Source organism: Pyrus communis, chromosome 1 (genome assembly GCF_963583255.1).
Source record: "Pyrus communis chromosome 1, drPyrComm1.1, whole genome shotgun sequence".
Lineage (NCBI taxonomy): Eukaryota > Viridiplantae > Streptophyta > Magnoliopsida > Rosales > Rosaceae > Pyrus > Pyrus communis.
In genome coordinates this window covers 18,819,284-18,836,407 of record NC_084803.1, presented here as the reverse complement: position 1 = coordinate 18,836,407, position 17,124 = coordinate 18,819,284, and the positions used below count along the sequence as shown (strand labels likewise).

Here is a 17,124-nt window from a genome sequence, read left to right as displayed (position 1 = left end):
AGCATTTACACGTTTTGTGCTTTCTCATTTTTTCTCTTCCTTCATCTTCTTCGATTCTCATTAAAATATATACAAAAGCAATTCATTACATTAACATAACTGGCGGCCAAATTTGCTTTACAATCTGTTGATTTTGTCCCTTGGGTGGAGGAGGAGCCACCATGGCGTGCTGATGTAGCAGAGGTTTAAGTATCAATGCATTTGTTTTTCATCAAAATAAAAGAAAAGAAAAGGAAAAAAAAAAAAAAAAAGCAACAGCAACAACAGCAAAAGGTCCCCATGCCCCGGAGGGCAAACCATTTTTCAAGCATATCTACGAGACTAGCTACTCTAACGTATTGAGAATCTGCTAGTGTTTATTGAAAGTTGTAGTGGCCTGAATAAATGTATACTACTAGTCCATGATCAACGAAGTTATGAAAAAGAAGTATAAAACTAATCATATATCATCCAAAATTTAATTAGCAAAGTAATCTCACCTAATCTTATCAAATCTTTAAGTTGATGATGATCCTATTTCTAGCTATTTTCTTACTCTAGAATATGATGATCAATACCTTATTCAATTTTCTTTTGCATCAGTACTCCAATCAAATATCTATGCTAATATGAATTTGTTACATTCCTCCCCCCACCCCCCCCTCCCCCACCCCTCCCCCCCCCCCCCCCCACCATTAATGGGTTTTAATTAAAGCAGCCCTTTATTGAAAGTTAAGGGCATAGACCACCTCATTCAAATGGTCACACTAGGGAACCAAAGCAGTTTTAAGCTGCAGTATTCTCTGCGGATCAGGTAATTTTGCGTGCTATCTAAGGCGAGCACGGTGTTCTCGTTGAGTTCATGCCCAGTTTCTCTAGGATATAACAGTTCAGCACGATATCAATCCACCAACCTTCAAGTTGAGGAATATCATGATCGAGACAAAGCCTAGCTAGTACCCAAGATCTTGACTATTCCATTGATTAACGCAAACCTTGTCTTCGAGCCGAAGAATCCAAGGCCGAGAGATGTTCCTTCCTTGGTTGTAATCCAAGTCAAAGTCTAGATAGCTCAACACACACCACATCAAACTATGACCTTGGTCGTAATATTTTGACACGCCTGGTAGGACATCATGTAATCAGTCAAGGTGATCAATGAAGAAGATGATTTTGACTGGGAAAAAAAACTTCAACTAGGGTAACTCTGACACTAAATGAGACACGCATAGGGTCAAACACTATCGAATACAGGAAGTCCAACGTTTTTTCGAGTAGTGGCTTATAGATGACGTAGCCACACTCCTTCCCAAACTTTTCTTCTTTGACTAGACCAGGTGGCAAATCCAGGATTCTAATCTTGGAGGGTCCAGTGTAAGACATCCAAGTTTTATTAGACGATTCATCTTGCACATCATTCTTTTTCTCAAAATTTTGCACATCCTTCTTAAAGAACCTTTTATTCCTCTATTTCTGTGTATTTATTTTACAAATACTAAATGCTAATTTTATTTTATAATTGGAGTTAACCGGTTCAATCACAAAAGCAGAAGCTAAAACATTTTGTATAACAAACCTGTTTATACATTTCTCTTTCTCCAACCATAATTTACAAGGTTTATCCCAAGAACCAACATTTCTTACATCCTTTTTGTTTTTCCCTTTCTGGTTCATCACAGTAAACCAAAACGGAAAGGGAGTTCACAGAAAAGAATCGGGTCGGGGCAACTTAAAAACAGTAATAAGCTTTGTATATACTAGTGGTAGCGTCTACTAAGCGTGTCAACTGTAATTTTAACAAACCTATCTTAGCCAAACCCAGCTCGACTGCTCTTCACATATAAATAGCCTGCGGGATGATCGCAGAGTGCATATGGATGGAAAACGTCTTTTTTTTTTCTTCTGCTTTTCATTGAATTCCTGTGTCCTCTAGCAAAAACTTTTAGTTCAAACTGGAGAAGAACGAGCAGTTATGACGCCATTTTCATCTGTATTTGCCGATGGAGATGTACCAGAAACTCAACATAGGAGGGGCCATTCGGACTCTGGTCTTCGACCATGCATGAGAAAAGCAATGCTCCTGCAAGGAAAGATAACACAATACTTGATAAAAACCAATTGATAATCTTTCTTTAATTTAATGCCTCTATAGTGATAAAACTATGATAAATAGTTAAAATTAAGCAATAGTATCTTAGTCCTTGGATCAGATATTCGGCCAGGTTCTCACCTGACGGATCTCCTTTCTTGCACAACTTTAAGCTGCACAAAAATAAGACAAATTTAGAAATCATTGCTGCAATTCATTTCTTCCTAACAAGTAAGGAATCACCAATGAAAAATAATATCATACCGAAGGTAGGAACATCTTTGGCGCCGTATTTCATTTACCACGCCATTCAGCTTCTTCGATAACGGATTGTCATACTGCTGCAGCACAAACTGGGCAAAAGAACTTACAAGTTAAACAATGATAACTTGCAAAGCGAGAAAGGATTCAAAAGAATGAATTCAACTCATGCACCCTCATTTATCAAAATCCTGACAATCATATAATATTATATAAAAATATGAAAACAAGAAAAATTGATAAATAATGAATCAAGCCTCGTTTAAAAAAAAAAAAAAATTAAAATTAAGCACCCTGCCCCCCCATTCTAGTGAACTGAAACAGGTCCCAAGAAATCAAGTTCAAATACTCAATGCCTGAGGCTTGAGGCTAATTGTAGTTTACAATTACGTCGGGCACAAGATGAGTAACCAAAGAGAAAAACGATAAGGCTACCTGAGTATGAAGTCCATCAGCAGAGGTGATTCCAAACAGTTGCTGCAAAATTCCAGGATCCACCAAGTTTCCAATATATATTAAACAGTCCTCACCATTCTCTAGAAGATAAATTCCCTTGTCGCTCACATGTTCGCTAGAAAGTGGAATCACTGGAGGAATTAGAGATTCATCACCCTCCTGTCAATTAACAGATGACACCGGTAATATAAAATGCATATCTGAAAGAGTTGAACAAGAAGCTAAATGACACACCTTTTTGGATTCGAGATCATGAATAGCCACCATTCTGGGGTACACCAGTGGAACTGCCAAAGGAACAGAAAGGGAAGACACATGATTGATGCAGAAGGACCGCTCATCTATTTTTCCATCACTTCGTAGCCCCGTACTTTTGATTAATGCTGAAAATGGAAAACAAGCACAAATATATCAATATACATACAAACTCTTCTAAGAAGCTAAATGACAATTCTGTGCAATATGTTTCCGCAACGGAAGAGGCATGTTTTTCTTTAAAATTCTACCAAACAGAACAGAAATTGTTTCTGGGTGGTAAGCAGTCCCTTTCTGTGTTGCAGCCAGAAAAATGTTATGGAGAAGTCTAGTGTTCCTGCTAAGGTTTGTCTTTCGGCTTGGATCATATCTCATGGTCATAGGAATGAGCTCTTGGAAGAAAGAAAGGTTCTGGCATCATTATGGGCTTCTGTGTCTCCAGCCTTAGGGATTTTCATTTCTGGAAATTAATTAGAGACATTAGGACTGGGGAGCTGCCGTAGGGTGCTCTTTAGAGTTTTGACTTGCAACATTAGAGGTGTAATATGGTTTTGTTTCTGTTGAGAGTTGTATCAAATTGTTGTCAACCTCTTTTTCACTAAGTTTTTGTACTATGCTCTATGATTGTTTTTCATACAATTATGTTTTTCATGAAAACAGAAATAAAAACATTAGAACAGGAAACAGCACCAACCACACACACACACACACACACACAAAAAAAAAGAAAAAAAAAAAAAAAACCATAAACTAGTATGAATGTATAAAGTAGATAATAATATACCAAGGGTGTATAGAGGCAGGAGCTTCAGTGCCTCCGGAAGAATAAGCTGTCCAGAAGATGATACAGTAGCACAAAATTTACGATATGAAAGCAGACTACTGATGCACAGATTTGTCACTTGTTCCCGTACACAAAAGAGAGCACTTGAAGCAATTTCGTTTGCCGCTATACAAAATATTTAAGGACTTACAGTCAGAATTCGTCCAAAGGAAGTTAGACAGAATGTCACAACAAACTGCTATCCTACAACAATAGCAAAGCCTTATCCCACTCTATCCTAAGAAGAAAAAATTGGCAAGATGCAGCAAGTGATTGAAAAGGAACACATAGAAAGAGAATTTACATCACCATTTCAATCCATCAGAGGTGAATGATGAAAGATATTTTAAAGACAGTGATTTCATAAATTCATTCACAGATTTAAGCACCGGGTTTAACTGAGGACAAGCATTACATAATGGGAAAAATGAGGATAACAAAGAACAGCATATAATAGCATACCTTGCTTCATGAAACACGCAAACTGAGTGTCCAAATTAGCAGCACGAAACAGATTATTTAGCATACTCGTGCATGGCAGAGACAAAGTTGTAACTCGAATTCTCCGTTGACCATACACAGTTGTGTATAAAAGGGCACACTGGATAATGAAAAATATCAAAACACATTAATAATGAAATATATAAATATGACTAAACATTGAAACAGTTAGTTGCAGAGATAGGTGATTTCATAAAATTAGTAGTAAAACATACAAGAAAAAGCTCAGAAGATATTATATCAGAATTACTGCATTAGAAACCTTGGCAGAAAACAGAGAAATAAAATTTACCTGGAAAGCACATTCTGAGCCATCCTGTAATTTATCATCATGTTTTAAGGTCACCATAACAGTTTTATCGCAGTCAATCTGCATGATAGAAGCGACTGGTTATGACCAGTATAAGAGCCAATAGCACTCTCTCCAAGGAAAAACGACAAAAAGAGAGACATATATATATATATATATATAGAGAGAGAGAGAGAGAGAGAGAGAGAATAAGGACAATGAAAACCACAAAACAGAAAACTAGATAAAGGGGGCAGCAAAAGCTAATTTATTTTCGAACTGCAAAATCTTGATTTTACTGTCACTGTGTCCCGGGGTGGGGGGGGGGGGGGGGGGGGGCGGCTGGTTGGTTGGGCAAATTTACTTCCATGGACGATGAATGATAACTAAGAAATATAGTCTGAAGTAGTGGTAATCAGGGATATTATATGTACAAACCCCAGGTACGTCAACATCTGTAGGGATGCGTTTGCAAAAGCTCCCATGGTACTCTTGAACTTGAATACCCTGCAAATGATGAAAACAAACTTATCTTACTAGAATACCTAATATATTTATAAAAAAAATATAAAATTAAAAACGATCCAGAATCATATCATAGTCAGGTGGAGAAAGAGGTTCAAAAACTTGCCTGGCTACATCTTACACGCATCACCCCCTCAAGACCTTGAGGTCTTGTGACATTCCAACTAAGATCATTGTAGAGCTTTGCAGGATCAGAGACAGCTGAGAAGGGGTGATAATAGTAAACCTGGAAGATTGAGGAAATACAAAACGCTGAATATTAATACAAGAAGGTAACTCACACAATTACACTTCTGTTTGTGTAAATGATCTATAGTTACAAGTGGCAGATGCTTCTCAAATCTGATTTCACAGATTTATTGAACAAAACAAATATATAAATAAACTAAAAAAGTCAATTGGAGAAAACCCTCGACACAATCATAACAGGTAGAAATTTGATGCCAGATGTATGGATGGGGATAGAAGCAAATTCATTAGTACCTGCCCTCCAGTTGTTCTTGGGATGACGGAGATAGAAGCAATGTCTATGTATTACTGGGTAGTGATAAATAAGTTGACACACACCTGGAACATTCCATGAAAAAGAGAAAATAGTCCAAATAAATTATGCTCAAGAATTTGTCAATTACCACTAAAAATCTCACTCAGTATAGAAATTGCATCAACATGTTAACTGATCATCTAGGGGAAAGAAATTAGTCAAAGGTTTACCTGAAATTCAGCTAATTCAATTGCCATTTTCTTTAATGTTTTGTCTGCTGGTTGGAGTAATTTATGGGCCTCCTGAAATGCAGTTAAACAAAGAAAACATAATGCCAAGACTACCAGACAATGAATTGAACAGACTGCTCAACAGGTGTAAAAGGGATGACAGTTATGGCCACATAGCACATGCAAATGCAGCAAATGGACTCTCCAATGTTGGATGATATGATTCACAGGATACAAAGACCCAATACGTCAATCTATTCTCCAATAATCATCCCAACAAGTCCATCTAAATGGCCACCTCATTCACCAAATCTTCAAGTGGGTGCAGGAATTCGAGAAAAGGTCTTTCGCAAGGTATGTAATTCATCTTAACTGAACAAATGTAATTGAAATGCAAGATCTTATAAGTAGGAACAGGGTCCAGAGAAAGCGAGTCCTAAGGCAAAAGTTATACATGAGGGCTTCCTGATTTTAATGTCGACATAAATTACAAAAAAAATAAGTTGTTTATTATTCTTCTCATCTTTTGTGATACAGCATTAATAATGAAATTTTCCATTTAATTATTTTAACATATATTTTCCAAATGGGAGATAATGGAGCAAGAATTTTGGTTTTATGTGTCCAACATTAACCAATAAAGCAAGAATATAATGGGCTGTTTGGCTATTGGTGTTTTCATAACCACAAGTTCAATTTCAATCCTATAAAGTTCATGTTTGTCGCCTCAAGCAAGAATGTAATAGCTGTTTGCTTAATGGTAACTGGGTTACAGGACGACTGCTATAAAGCGCACAGATGGCATACAAGAACACATATAAAAGGTATTACCTTCTCCGCTGAAGATATATTAGCTCTTCCTTCGGCCTCTCTAGCAGAGAGGGCTCCAATTCCAGTTGATGCCAGCACTGCAGAAGCATAAGTCATTAGTATTCTCCGAGATGCCAATAAATTTGGTCAAAGAGAACGACGATGCTGAATGCTATGAAGCACGGATACTTTAGTTTGGTCACATATCCCATATCCAATACTTCATGATACTTGTTGGATACTCCCGAATACAAGTATTCGGCTTTTAAGATACCGTTACACTTTCAAATGAGAAATTCAGAGGAGAAAATTAACAGGAACAAAGATTTAGTTGAAATTTGATGACTACAAAAAGCTTGCCCTCTAAATGAAAAAAAAGTAATATAACTCTCACACTTGAATGAACTTGAATTTGGATGTTTTCGTGTTAAAATATAATTTAAATTATATATTTTTATTGTCTTATCCATGACGTATCATATCCTAGTTTTTATAGATTTCATGTATTGCCGTGTTGTGTCACATAGTATCACAGTATCCGTATCCATATCCATGCTTCAAAGGCTCAATGTAATGAATATGCATGCAAATTCTCTAATTGGTCTGTAGAAGTATACAGGTGTAACGGGACAAATAATTCCAAGTAAAAATATCTCCAAACCATTTAGCTGTAATTCAAGTTGACTGACTACAAGTTAATGGTGAGAATTCACAAATTCAAAAGAGAGGGAAAGCTTCCGTGACAACTGCAACCATCAACAACTTTGAAATATGTTTTCTAGGTTGGGTTTTTTTCAGCTCTTTATTTTGTCTCTAAACCATGAAGGAACTGCAACCCCAAGCATGTTGTTTTTCATTCTATGCTTGCAAGGATATATAAACTTGTTTAAAAAGGGGGAGAAAACATAAAGGGGCATCATAAGTAGATATATGGTGGAGACAAGCTTGCCTGACTGAAACACCAAAAGTTTCCCTCCAGTACTCTTCATTGCCAAGAAAGCAGCCTAGGCAAGGGGAAAAAAAATGAAATTAGACTAAAAGTACTCATAATAAAGTGACTCTAAATGCATTATGCACATCAAAACAATGTTGGGAAACCTGGCTGGATATAAGCCAATGATAGGACTTATTTACTGGAATGGTTGAACAACCAAAGCAGTGTTAGATGTTTGGTCATCTATTTTATACTCATGAAATTAGTTTGAAAATTATTGGGAATTGGATTAAATTATAATCCAGTTCTATTATATACAATTAACAATATAAACGTACAGATAATATTATACGACCGTGTTAGAAATCACAGAATATATAGGTTTGATGCATTTTAATCAGAACGTGGTAGGTAGAAGAGAAAAGCTGAGAATTTTGACTGTCTAGATGGAATGCAGCATGACAGATTAACACTACGGGCTCGTTTAACAGCTCAAATAATAGGTTAACTCCACGTGTTGGTTTGACAGCTAGTGTCCAAAGACTCCAAAACGGGTTTTGACTGAAATCAACCTAAGAAAGGTGTTCAGACAGGAAGTAAAAGCCAGTTGGCAGCCAAACAAGCCAGATATGATACAGACATGACAACAGCTCCATTCATCTCTCCTCAAATCTTGTCATGCATTATCAAATATTGAGGCATGTCCACCACAAAAGGAGGAAAAATAAGAAAGCTGATCAGTATCTCGGCAAGAACAAAACTCTGATCCAATCAGCTTTCAGGTTTATGCAAATATAAACACCTGTAGGATTTTCAATTTCTTGTATCTAACTAATTATTCCAAAAATTTCTTACACTTAGCATGTGAAAGAATGATTTTAGATTAGTCGTCTGCATTTTCTAGCCCATCATTTTAATACTTACATTTATTTTTGCCTTAAGCTATTCAACTAAAATTAAATATCATGAGCATCAGTTATCTTATTGCCGTTCTGATTATACTCTGCTTTGGACAAAAGAACCTCAAAGAAATAAACAAAAGTGTCATGCCCAAGCACAACCAACACATAGGAGTTATGAAGCTTCATAGTGTCAACAATATCAACGATATTATGTCACATCTGCTTGAAGTGTGTTTTCATGAATTTGTTGTCGTATCCATTTTCACTCCCGATGTTCTGTATGTTGAAATGGAATAGCAAACCCCAAGCACCACAATTAGTTCAGTACATACAACAGTGTTGCACCATACGACATACCTTGATTGCTGCACCAAAGGCTGATTCCGCAGTTTTACTGTTTTGAAACATGATGGGAATACTTTCCAACGATTGTTCCAAATGTTGATGGCACTAAAAATCCATAAAATAAAATAAAAATCTGAATTTAATAAGAGGCATGTGCAAATTTAATAAATAAGATGACAGACTGACTTGTGAATGATTGTTGTTAAATCAATACCAGTACTTAAACACATTTCATGAAGGGACGACAGCAGCTACTGACCTCTGAAAGCTGAACAATTACATCAGTCTCCAGGGGAGTATAAACATCTTGCACATCAGGAACAATAAGCATCAAAGGCTGAAAACATATATTTAATCTCAGTGAGAAAGCATATAAAATAATTGTTAGGTAAGAATAGAAGCCAAAACTTATAGACCAAAAAGAATAACACTAAAAAATTAAATTCAGATGGTCAGAGAAAGAAGAGAAGAAATTTTAGCTGCAAATTTGATTGTCAGAAATGAAAAAATACTACAAAAATTTTCTTATCAGAATAGAAGCAGAAGCCATAAAATATTACTGGTTCTATATATCACTCACAAAAAATGAATCACACAATATTTAGAAACGCAAAGACAACTATGCTCTTCAACTTTACTAATGAAGTTTTCTATTATGGGAAAATAAGAACTCAATTTGACCTGCTGCAGTGCACGTTTCAAATTGTAAAAGTGGATTGTTGCATCAAATGTTGCAATTCCCACCATTGTCCGAGGACCTTCCTGCAATAATAAATATATCATTACGTGAGTCAGCTAAACTCTAACTGCTGTCGTTTCATTTACTATTGACTACAGGCTTTGGGAAAATGAACCAAGCAAATATGTATTACACACATTCTCATAAAAAAAAAATAAAAAAAAGAGAACATACACATACATGCACACACGCATACAGATACATAGATAGACATATATGTTGTTAAAACAGGTCTTAGATCGTAAAAATGAAATATAAAGACAGAAGATGTGTATGCAATGCAAATGAGTACATATGAAAATTGACTCTTTTGGCTACTAAAAAAAAGAAGCAAATGAATCCTAGCTAATAATTATTCATCACATCACCATTATAATTCTTGCCTTATTCCCTAGTCTAATGAGATTGGTTTTGAATCATGTTGTTTCTATGTTTACTTGAATGGCATTTTGATTGACTGGCTAATGCAGTAAATAAGTAGATATTGGAGTTTACCTTAATAGTTTTTTCGAGTTTCCAACAAAAACAAATGAGATACTAGTGGCCATACTAAATTCTTGCGCTCTTTATCAGGCATGGTTTGATATGTGTCTGACAACTGATCTGCTTACTTTTGGGGGACAATTGTTCGAGGGAAAAAAATTATAACCCAACTATACAGATTAGAGACAATGCAGTACATTTCCAACTCCAAGCTGCACTTATAGATTTCATCTTTTATTCCACCAAACAAACAAAAAGGGATTGAATGGGCCTCAAAGAAAATAGCACTACAGTTAGCAAGGATTTATGTTTTCCGTCAGACTCATCAACGTTTTATCTACTCAAGTCAACCTTAATCCCAAATGCCTTGGGCTTGGCATCATGGACCCTAATCTAAAATGTAGTCTGTCTATAACAAACTGATAAAATTAACAAACCTCTATTAAAAGAGGAGGGGGAATAAAAAGGTAAATTCAAGTGAAGTTCATTACATTTATGTCTAAGCCTTATGAACACTAAATGCAGAGATACAGAACCATCAGGACAATGTAACATCGTGGACGGTACAACAATCACATTCTGTATAACAAAAGTAAATTTCGAACATTATGCATACAGACAAAATAACTCACAGGAAGATCAGCAATAACTTGACTGATTGCACTGCAAGCTGCAGCAGTTGCACCAGTTTGAATGGCATTCATGGACACATCAATGAGAAAGAAGTACACAGCTGGCATGGGATCACACACCTGAATTATAAAAGCCAAATAATAAAAAATGAGATGATCAAGAGATGACAGATAAAAGAATAGTAAGTCTAGTGAATTATGAAAAAATTAGTTCAGTTATAACTGCATAGCATAGTCAACAAACCATGTATTCTTTTGAAGCAACAAATTCAACTGTTCCTCTACATAGCTCAGGTCTTTCATCAGCATCTCTACGTCTACCATCTGGCCCAAGATTGCAGTGGTAGTCACGGGGAGTCTCTGATAGGAGCATATTTATGCGACTTAATTGGCTTGTTCTCATGCATTTACGTTGTGTTTCTTTAGTTATTTTAGTCCTTTATGCCATTTTCGTGTGTTTCTAGGTTCAAATGGCTAAGGAAGCAAAAAGAAGCAATTTGGAGCATTCTAGAGCATTTTTGGGCCAAGATTGGATAGTGCAAGCATGGAGGCATGAGGATGGACCAATTTGAAGGCTTGAATTCAGTTAGGGAGCTGCAAGGGGGCCTAAAAACCTTATTTCTAGAAGGCTTTATCTATTCACACATGGTGCCTAATTCCTACCTTGTCCTAGCCGTCCTAGCTTGTCACTAGCCGTCCTACCTTGTCTCCTAGCCGTCCTACCTTGTCTCCTAGCCGTCCTAGCTTGTCACTAGCCATCCTACCTTGTCTCCTAGCCGTCCTACCTTGTCTCCTAGCCGTCCTAGCTTGTCACTAGCCATCCTACCTTGTCTCCTAGCCGTCCTAGCTTGTCTCCTAGCCGTCCTAGCTTGTCACTAGCCGTCCTAGCTTGTCACTAACCATCCTAGCTTGTCTCCTAGCCGTCCTACCTTGTCTCCTAGCCTTCCTAGCTTGTCACTAGCCGTCCTACCTTGTCCAAGCTACACACATATATCCTTTAAGTGTTTCAAAACCTTTCCTAGCCCTATAAATAAGGGTTTGCAGCAAGGCACTAAGGGGATCACTCATTCACCCAATTTTCGTCCATTCATCTAGCCACACCACTCTACACATCCTAAAATCCTAGAAACACAATTCCAGCCAAACACTACACCTTGCCGTGCCTATCCTCCATCCAATTCCATAATCCCTGATCCTAAAACACATCCCAACCATCCCATCCACCTTTGTGCCGTAGTAAGGAGAAAGAAGGAAAGACTCTTGGATGCTCAAGCTTCGTCGTTGGTGCATTCTAGGTGTAATTTGTTTTATGATTTCAATGTTTAATTTATTTTCCTTTCATTTTGCTATGAACATGAGTGGCTAAACCCCTATTGGTTAGGGGTGATTTCGAAGCCATAACTATGTGTGCAAGTTGATTTGATAAATTCCAGTTATGAGTTCTTGAATCGTGAATGCAATTGGCTTAACTGTGCGAGTAATAACGTATTTGTGTTTGTTAATTAGGGGTCGACACTTAATTGGCTTGCATGAATATGATGCTAGAATATAAGTTTGTTTCACATAATTGTCACACACTTATATTCACAAGTAGTGAAGGTTGCTAGTCACAATCGCGTTAAGTTCAATTCCTAGCATAAGTGTCATGATGTCATAGTCACAAGTGTTTTGTCAATGCTTATAGTTTTCATTGAACGTAATGATCTTTGATTGTATCTTTATTATGATGTCATGTAAGGAACTTTTGAAGAATGCTTTGGGTTGTCGTATGATGTCATCCAATTCAATAACACAAGGAAAACTTGAGAATTAACTAGTGATGTCACGGTTAATTTGGGGCATTGTCATTCATAATTCTATGAAGGAATAACTGGAAATCGAGTCATTTGCATACTTGTCATGTGTGGAGAAAGAACCCCTAACTAGTCCATCATCCATTAAAAACCCCAAAAATGTTTCAAAATCAGTTTTACTTTGCAATCTGTTTTCTCAACTTTAATTTCGTCCAAATCAAATCCCCCTTTACTTTGAAGTCTCAATTTAGTTAGAAATTGTTTTGGTTCATGTTTTTAAGTGTTTTGAGTCAAGTTTTCAACCAATTTCGTCCAAATTAGTGTAGGTGCTCAAAACTGCCCAGAAAGTGGTTTTTAGGCAGTTTTGAGTCTTCTAGTTGCTGTTTTGAGTTTTTGTTTTGTTTTAGTGTTTTAACTTTGGTTTTTCATTCTTTGAGTCCAAATTAGTGTTTTTAATTTTGTTTTGGAGTCCTTAGGTCAGTTTTCAAGAGTTTAGCAATCCCTCCTAATCCCCGGTTTTGAACGATCCCTACTTACATACTTTGCTACAATTGTCAGAAGAGGGTTTAATTTGTGTGCTTAATATATTTCGCATCAGTCTCATCAGTAAATCCTGCAGAAGAAAGGGCATACGTAGGGTCACCTCTTCTGCATAAATAGAAACAGTGCATACTACACCCTTATCCAGAGTCCAAAGTAGAGACCTTCAAGATGCCAAGAGCAAAACTAGAATGGTAAACAACATACTCTAGAGAAGGATTTACATTTAACTAATGGCCTTCTAAAATATTTGAAAAGATTGCTTGAGAAACTGAAATGTTGTCCCAACACGTTTATGATACAGATTAAAGTTCAATTACTTTCCCAAGCCAAATAAAACAGTGCAAACCTACAAACCAACACGAAAAAAGAACAAAAAAAGAGCATAGACACTGCCATGAAGAAGTTTTGGGACCACAAATTTGTCCTGTTACTTAAACTGAAAGATTACACAAACAACAAAACACAAAAAGAAATCTTCCTCACCACACAGGTTACAAATGAATTTCCTGCCCTGGTCAACGAACTTCATGAAGGGATTAATGTAGCCTTTGCAACGAGAGCATCGAACAGGACCACTTTCACCAAAATCCACAACCTATAACAAAACGATTCAGTACTAACATAATAGTTCAATGCAAATGTTGATTGTTCAATTATTCAGAATTTGGTCAGTTCCATGTCTTTTGTATCATTATTCATGGAGAAGCATCCTGAAATTGTTGTCTATTAGCTTCTTTTTTTTCCAGGTAGAAAGAAATCACTTTTTGGAGTGAAGTTGGTGTCCTGGCTGGTGGCTCAGGGGAAGGTGAACACTTGTGATATGGTTCAAAGGAGACCGAGGATCTGTTTATCCCCTCATTAGTGCATTCTGTGCAAGGAAGATTATGAATTGGTGGATCACACCTTCCTCCAAGGTCCTGTAATGATGGGCCTTTGGTTGAAGCTCTTTAAGAATGCTGATATAAGCTGGGTAATTCCAAGGGGCTGCTCCTCTTTTATACGAAAGGGCAAAAAGGCTAAAGTTGTGTGGGGATATATGGTTCTTGCTATGCTCTGGGTCGTCTTGTTGGAAAGAAATTGAAAGGTATTTGAAGATTATGTTCGATTGGATATTGAGGACAGTTAAAGTACGAAGTTCAGTTTTGGCTGCTCTCTGGACTTCTGTCTCCACAGAGTGTAGACATACTTCTTTTCAAGTATTGGGCTAGAATGCCAGGCTGTGGTGCTTAGGTTCTGCTTGGGAGTCAAATGATTTTATTAGGCTTTTATTGGTTTTTTATTTCTTCTCTCTTCCCAGTGGCCTTCTTGACCACTAATGTTGCTCTTTGTTGTTTTGTTGTCTAATTTCATTAAAATAGTCTCTCAAAATATATATCTGCAAGGAACAGTAATGTTATAAACATGTTACTTGGATTGGTTCTTCATCTGGATGAGGAAGAGCAAATGGTTCAACCAACAAAGCTAACGGCATCCCTGATGTTGTCAAAAGATCAGCCGTACATGGTATCTGGTAAATTGACAAAACATAATAACATTACTAGACTTATTAGAAAAGAAAACAACAAACCAAAACTGCTCCATTGAAATTGAGATAAAAAAAAATGTTTAACTACAATAATAAACAGGCAATCCATGAAAGTTAGACCCCAACCTGATTGATGGTGCACCTCATGCAACATGGACTGCAATTCCCATTGTCTCTGACAATGTAATCACTTGTAGCAGGCTTCAAAATAATAAAAGCAATCAAAAGGATGTAAATGATAGACAATATCTAGTTTTTCACCATGCTTAAATACACTTTGCAGCATGAATATGTACAATGAAAATAGAAGTAAAATTATGCGTGTGGAAAAAGGAGAGAGTAGGGAAGTCAAAAAGTATCAGGAATACAGCTAAAGCAACCATTGAAATCATTGTTTTTTCTTGAAATTTATGGATGAATAAATACCGGAGGTGGATTTGCCTGATTTCCCTGAAGAGTTTCATGAATGAGCACTGACGAACCTGGTACAGGCCGAGGAATTTGATTGGGATCTATCTTCGATGACCCAGTCAAAGGAGATCCAGTTTGACCAACGGCAGGTGAGATAGTAGCAATGGACTGATTTGGTAATGGTGTGGGTGGCATTCCAAACATTCTGGGTGATTGACCAGAACCAGGAAATTGGGAAGGTGGAGCCACCTAATTCAATTCAGTATTTATTAGAAACCAAATCTAAGTAGCAAGAAACGAATTCATGCCTTCATCCTGTTTCCTTCTATCAGAACACTATCATCTACCATTTTGCATAAGCATAGGTGGAAAGAAAAGAAATTGAAATCTAATAAATTAAATGAAAAAAAAAAAAGAAGAAGAAGAAAAAGAAAAATAGTATTCAAGGCTATCTGTTGTAACTCGAGTTATTATGCTTAAACATGTGGAATCATGTTTGTAAACAAATATTATAGAAAATAACTAATACTGATGCTTATAAGAATCGGCTCAAAAGGGTTGTGCTTATACTATTGTATTACAGATGCTGTAAACAAAAAGCTTGAAAGCATCCACTAGAAAGAGTGTTCTTCACTTAAACAGAGAGCGGAGGATTGTGATGACGAGCATACGCAGCAGTGCACACTGCAAGCTAGTATGTGCAACTACGCTCACACGCATCAACCACTAAGTGCACTTCCTTTGCTACTAAGATATAATAAACACGTGTACTGAAGCAGGAAAAAGATCTATCTAGTTCCAGTTAATATTAGATTGTGTTGGCTTGCGTAGAAACAAGTTTCAATCACTTCATAAAACAAATAGCAGTTGCCAGTACACCTGGGTAGTTTTTCCGTTTGATATACACCTTAGCTTTTTACATCAAATGTCCACTTTGGATTATTTCAGTTAACTCAATAATATGAAATTTGGTATATCCATCTACTTCAAAAACAGTACAAGTCACTCACATGCCCTTGTTGCATTGGCCATGTCTGCGAGCCATAGGGAGAACCCAGAGGTGCCTGCTGAACAGGACCTGGTGGAGCAGTAACTGCTGGACTGCCCAGCATAGAGTGCATGGTTGGTGTTCGAGGAGGACCTGTTGCCGTTGCCGCTGCTGGTGGATGTCCAAAAGGTGGTTGAGGTACATTTCCACTAGTAGGGAAACGGGGCCCACTTGGCATAGCTCCGGAACCAAACACCGGTGGCCCATTACTCATCAATCTACCTGGTGCAGTCGTAGGGGGCATGCTCTGACCGCTACCCAAAGGAAAAGAACGAGGACCTGGGCGAGGACCTGATGCTGGTGGTGGTACTGAAACTGGACCGCTCGGTAAACCTGACGTCTGAAAAGGACCAGTTGGTGGCCCAGAAGCTGGAGCTACACCGCCCACAGGGGGAAATGATCCAGGAGGCAGTCTAGACACAAAAGACGAAGGCTGGCCAACAGGCAGCCCAGTTGACCTTGCTGGGGTGGTGACAGGGGATAATGTGGGTTGCGGGGGGACCTGATTGGGGTGCTGTAGGTCTTGCAAGTGCAGCTGGGAGACGACCAGGCCGTGAAAAAGGGGGAGGTGCAACAGGAGCCCCAGCAGGAGGGGCTGATGAATGAAAAGGTGGTGCTTGGCCAAAAGGGGATGGTCTAGGGGCAGAATTAGGCATGGAAGGCTGCCTATTAAGATTCAAATTCTGCATATTATTCGCTAACGAATCAGGGTTCGTCTGAGCATTGTTAGGATTGTAATTAGAGGCTGGTGGGGTGTTAGTGTTACTGTTATTGGGCCTAGGTGCCTCTGGGGGACGCACAAGAGCCGCCATTGATCACTTAAAGTCTGAAATCAAAGACCCAGATCCCCTTTTTCCTCAAAAAAAATCTTAAATTTCACCAAATCAACAACCCAAAATCAAAATCTACAACAGCAAAAACAAAATTCCAATTTAGCCAAAATTCAGAAACTCATAATTCAAATGTCGCAAGGTTCGTCAGATTTACCTCCCGACAGGCGATCGGGAACGTACGAAAGGGTTCGCGAGCTAGGTCACCGGAACAGACGAACCGGCTGCCGTCGCCGA

At 37.7% G+C, this 17,124-nt stretch overlaps 1 pseudogene; it reads right to left on the bottom strand.

The window, feature by feature from the left end:
• Nucleotides 1-1,575: 1,575 nt before the first annotated feature.
• LOC137718006 (protein transport protein SEC24 C-like) lies at nt 1,576-17,124 on the bottom strand (annotated as a pseudogene).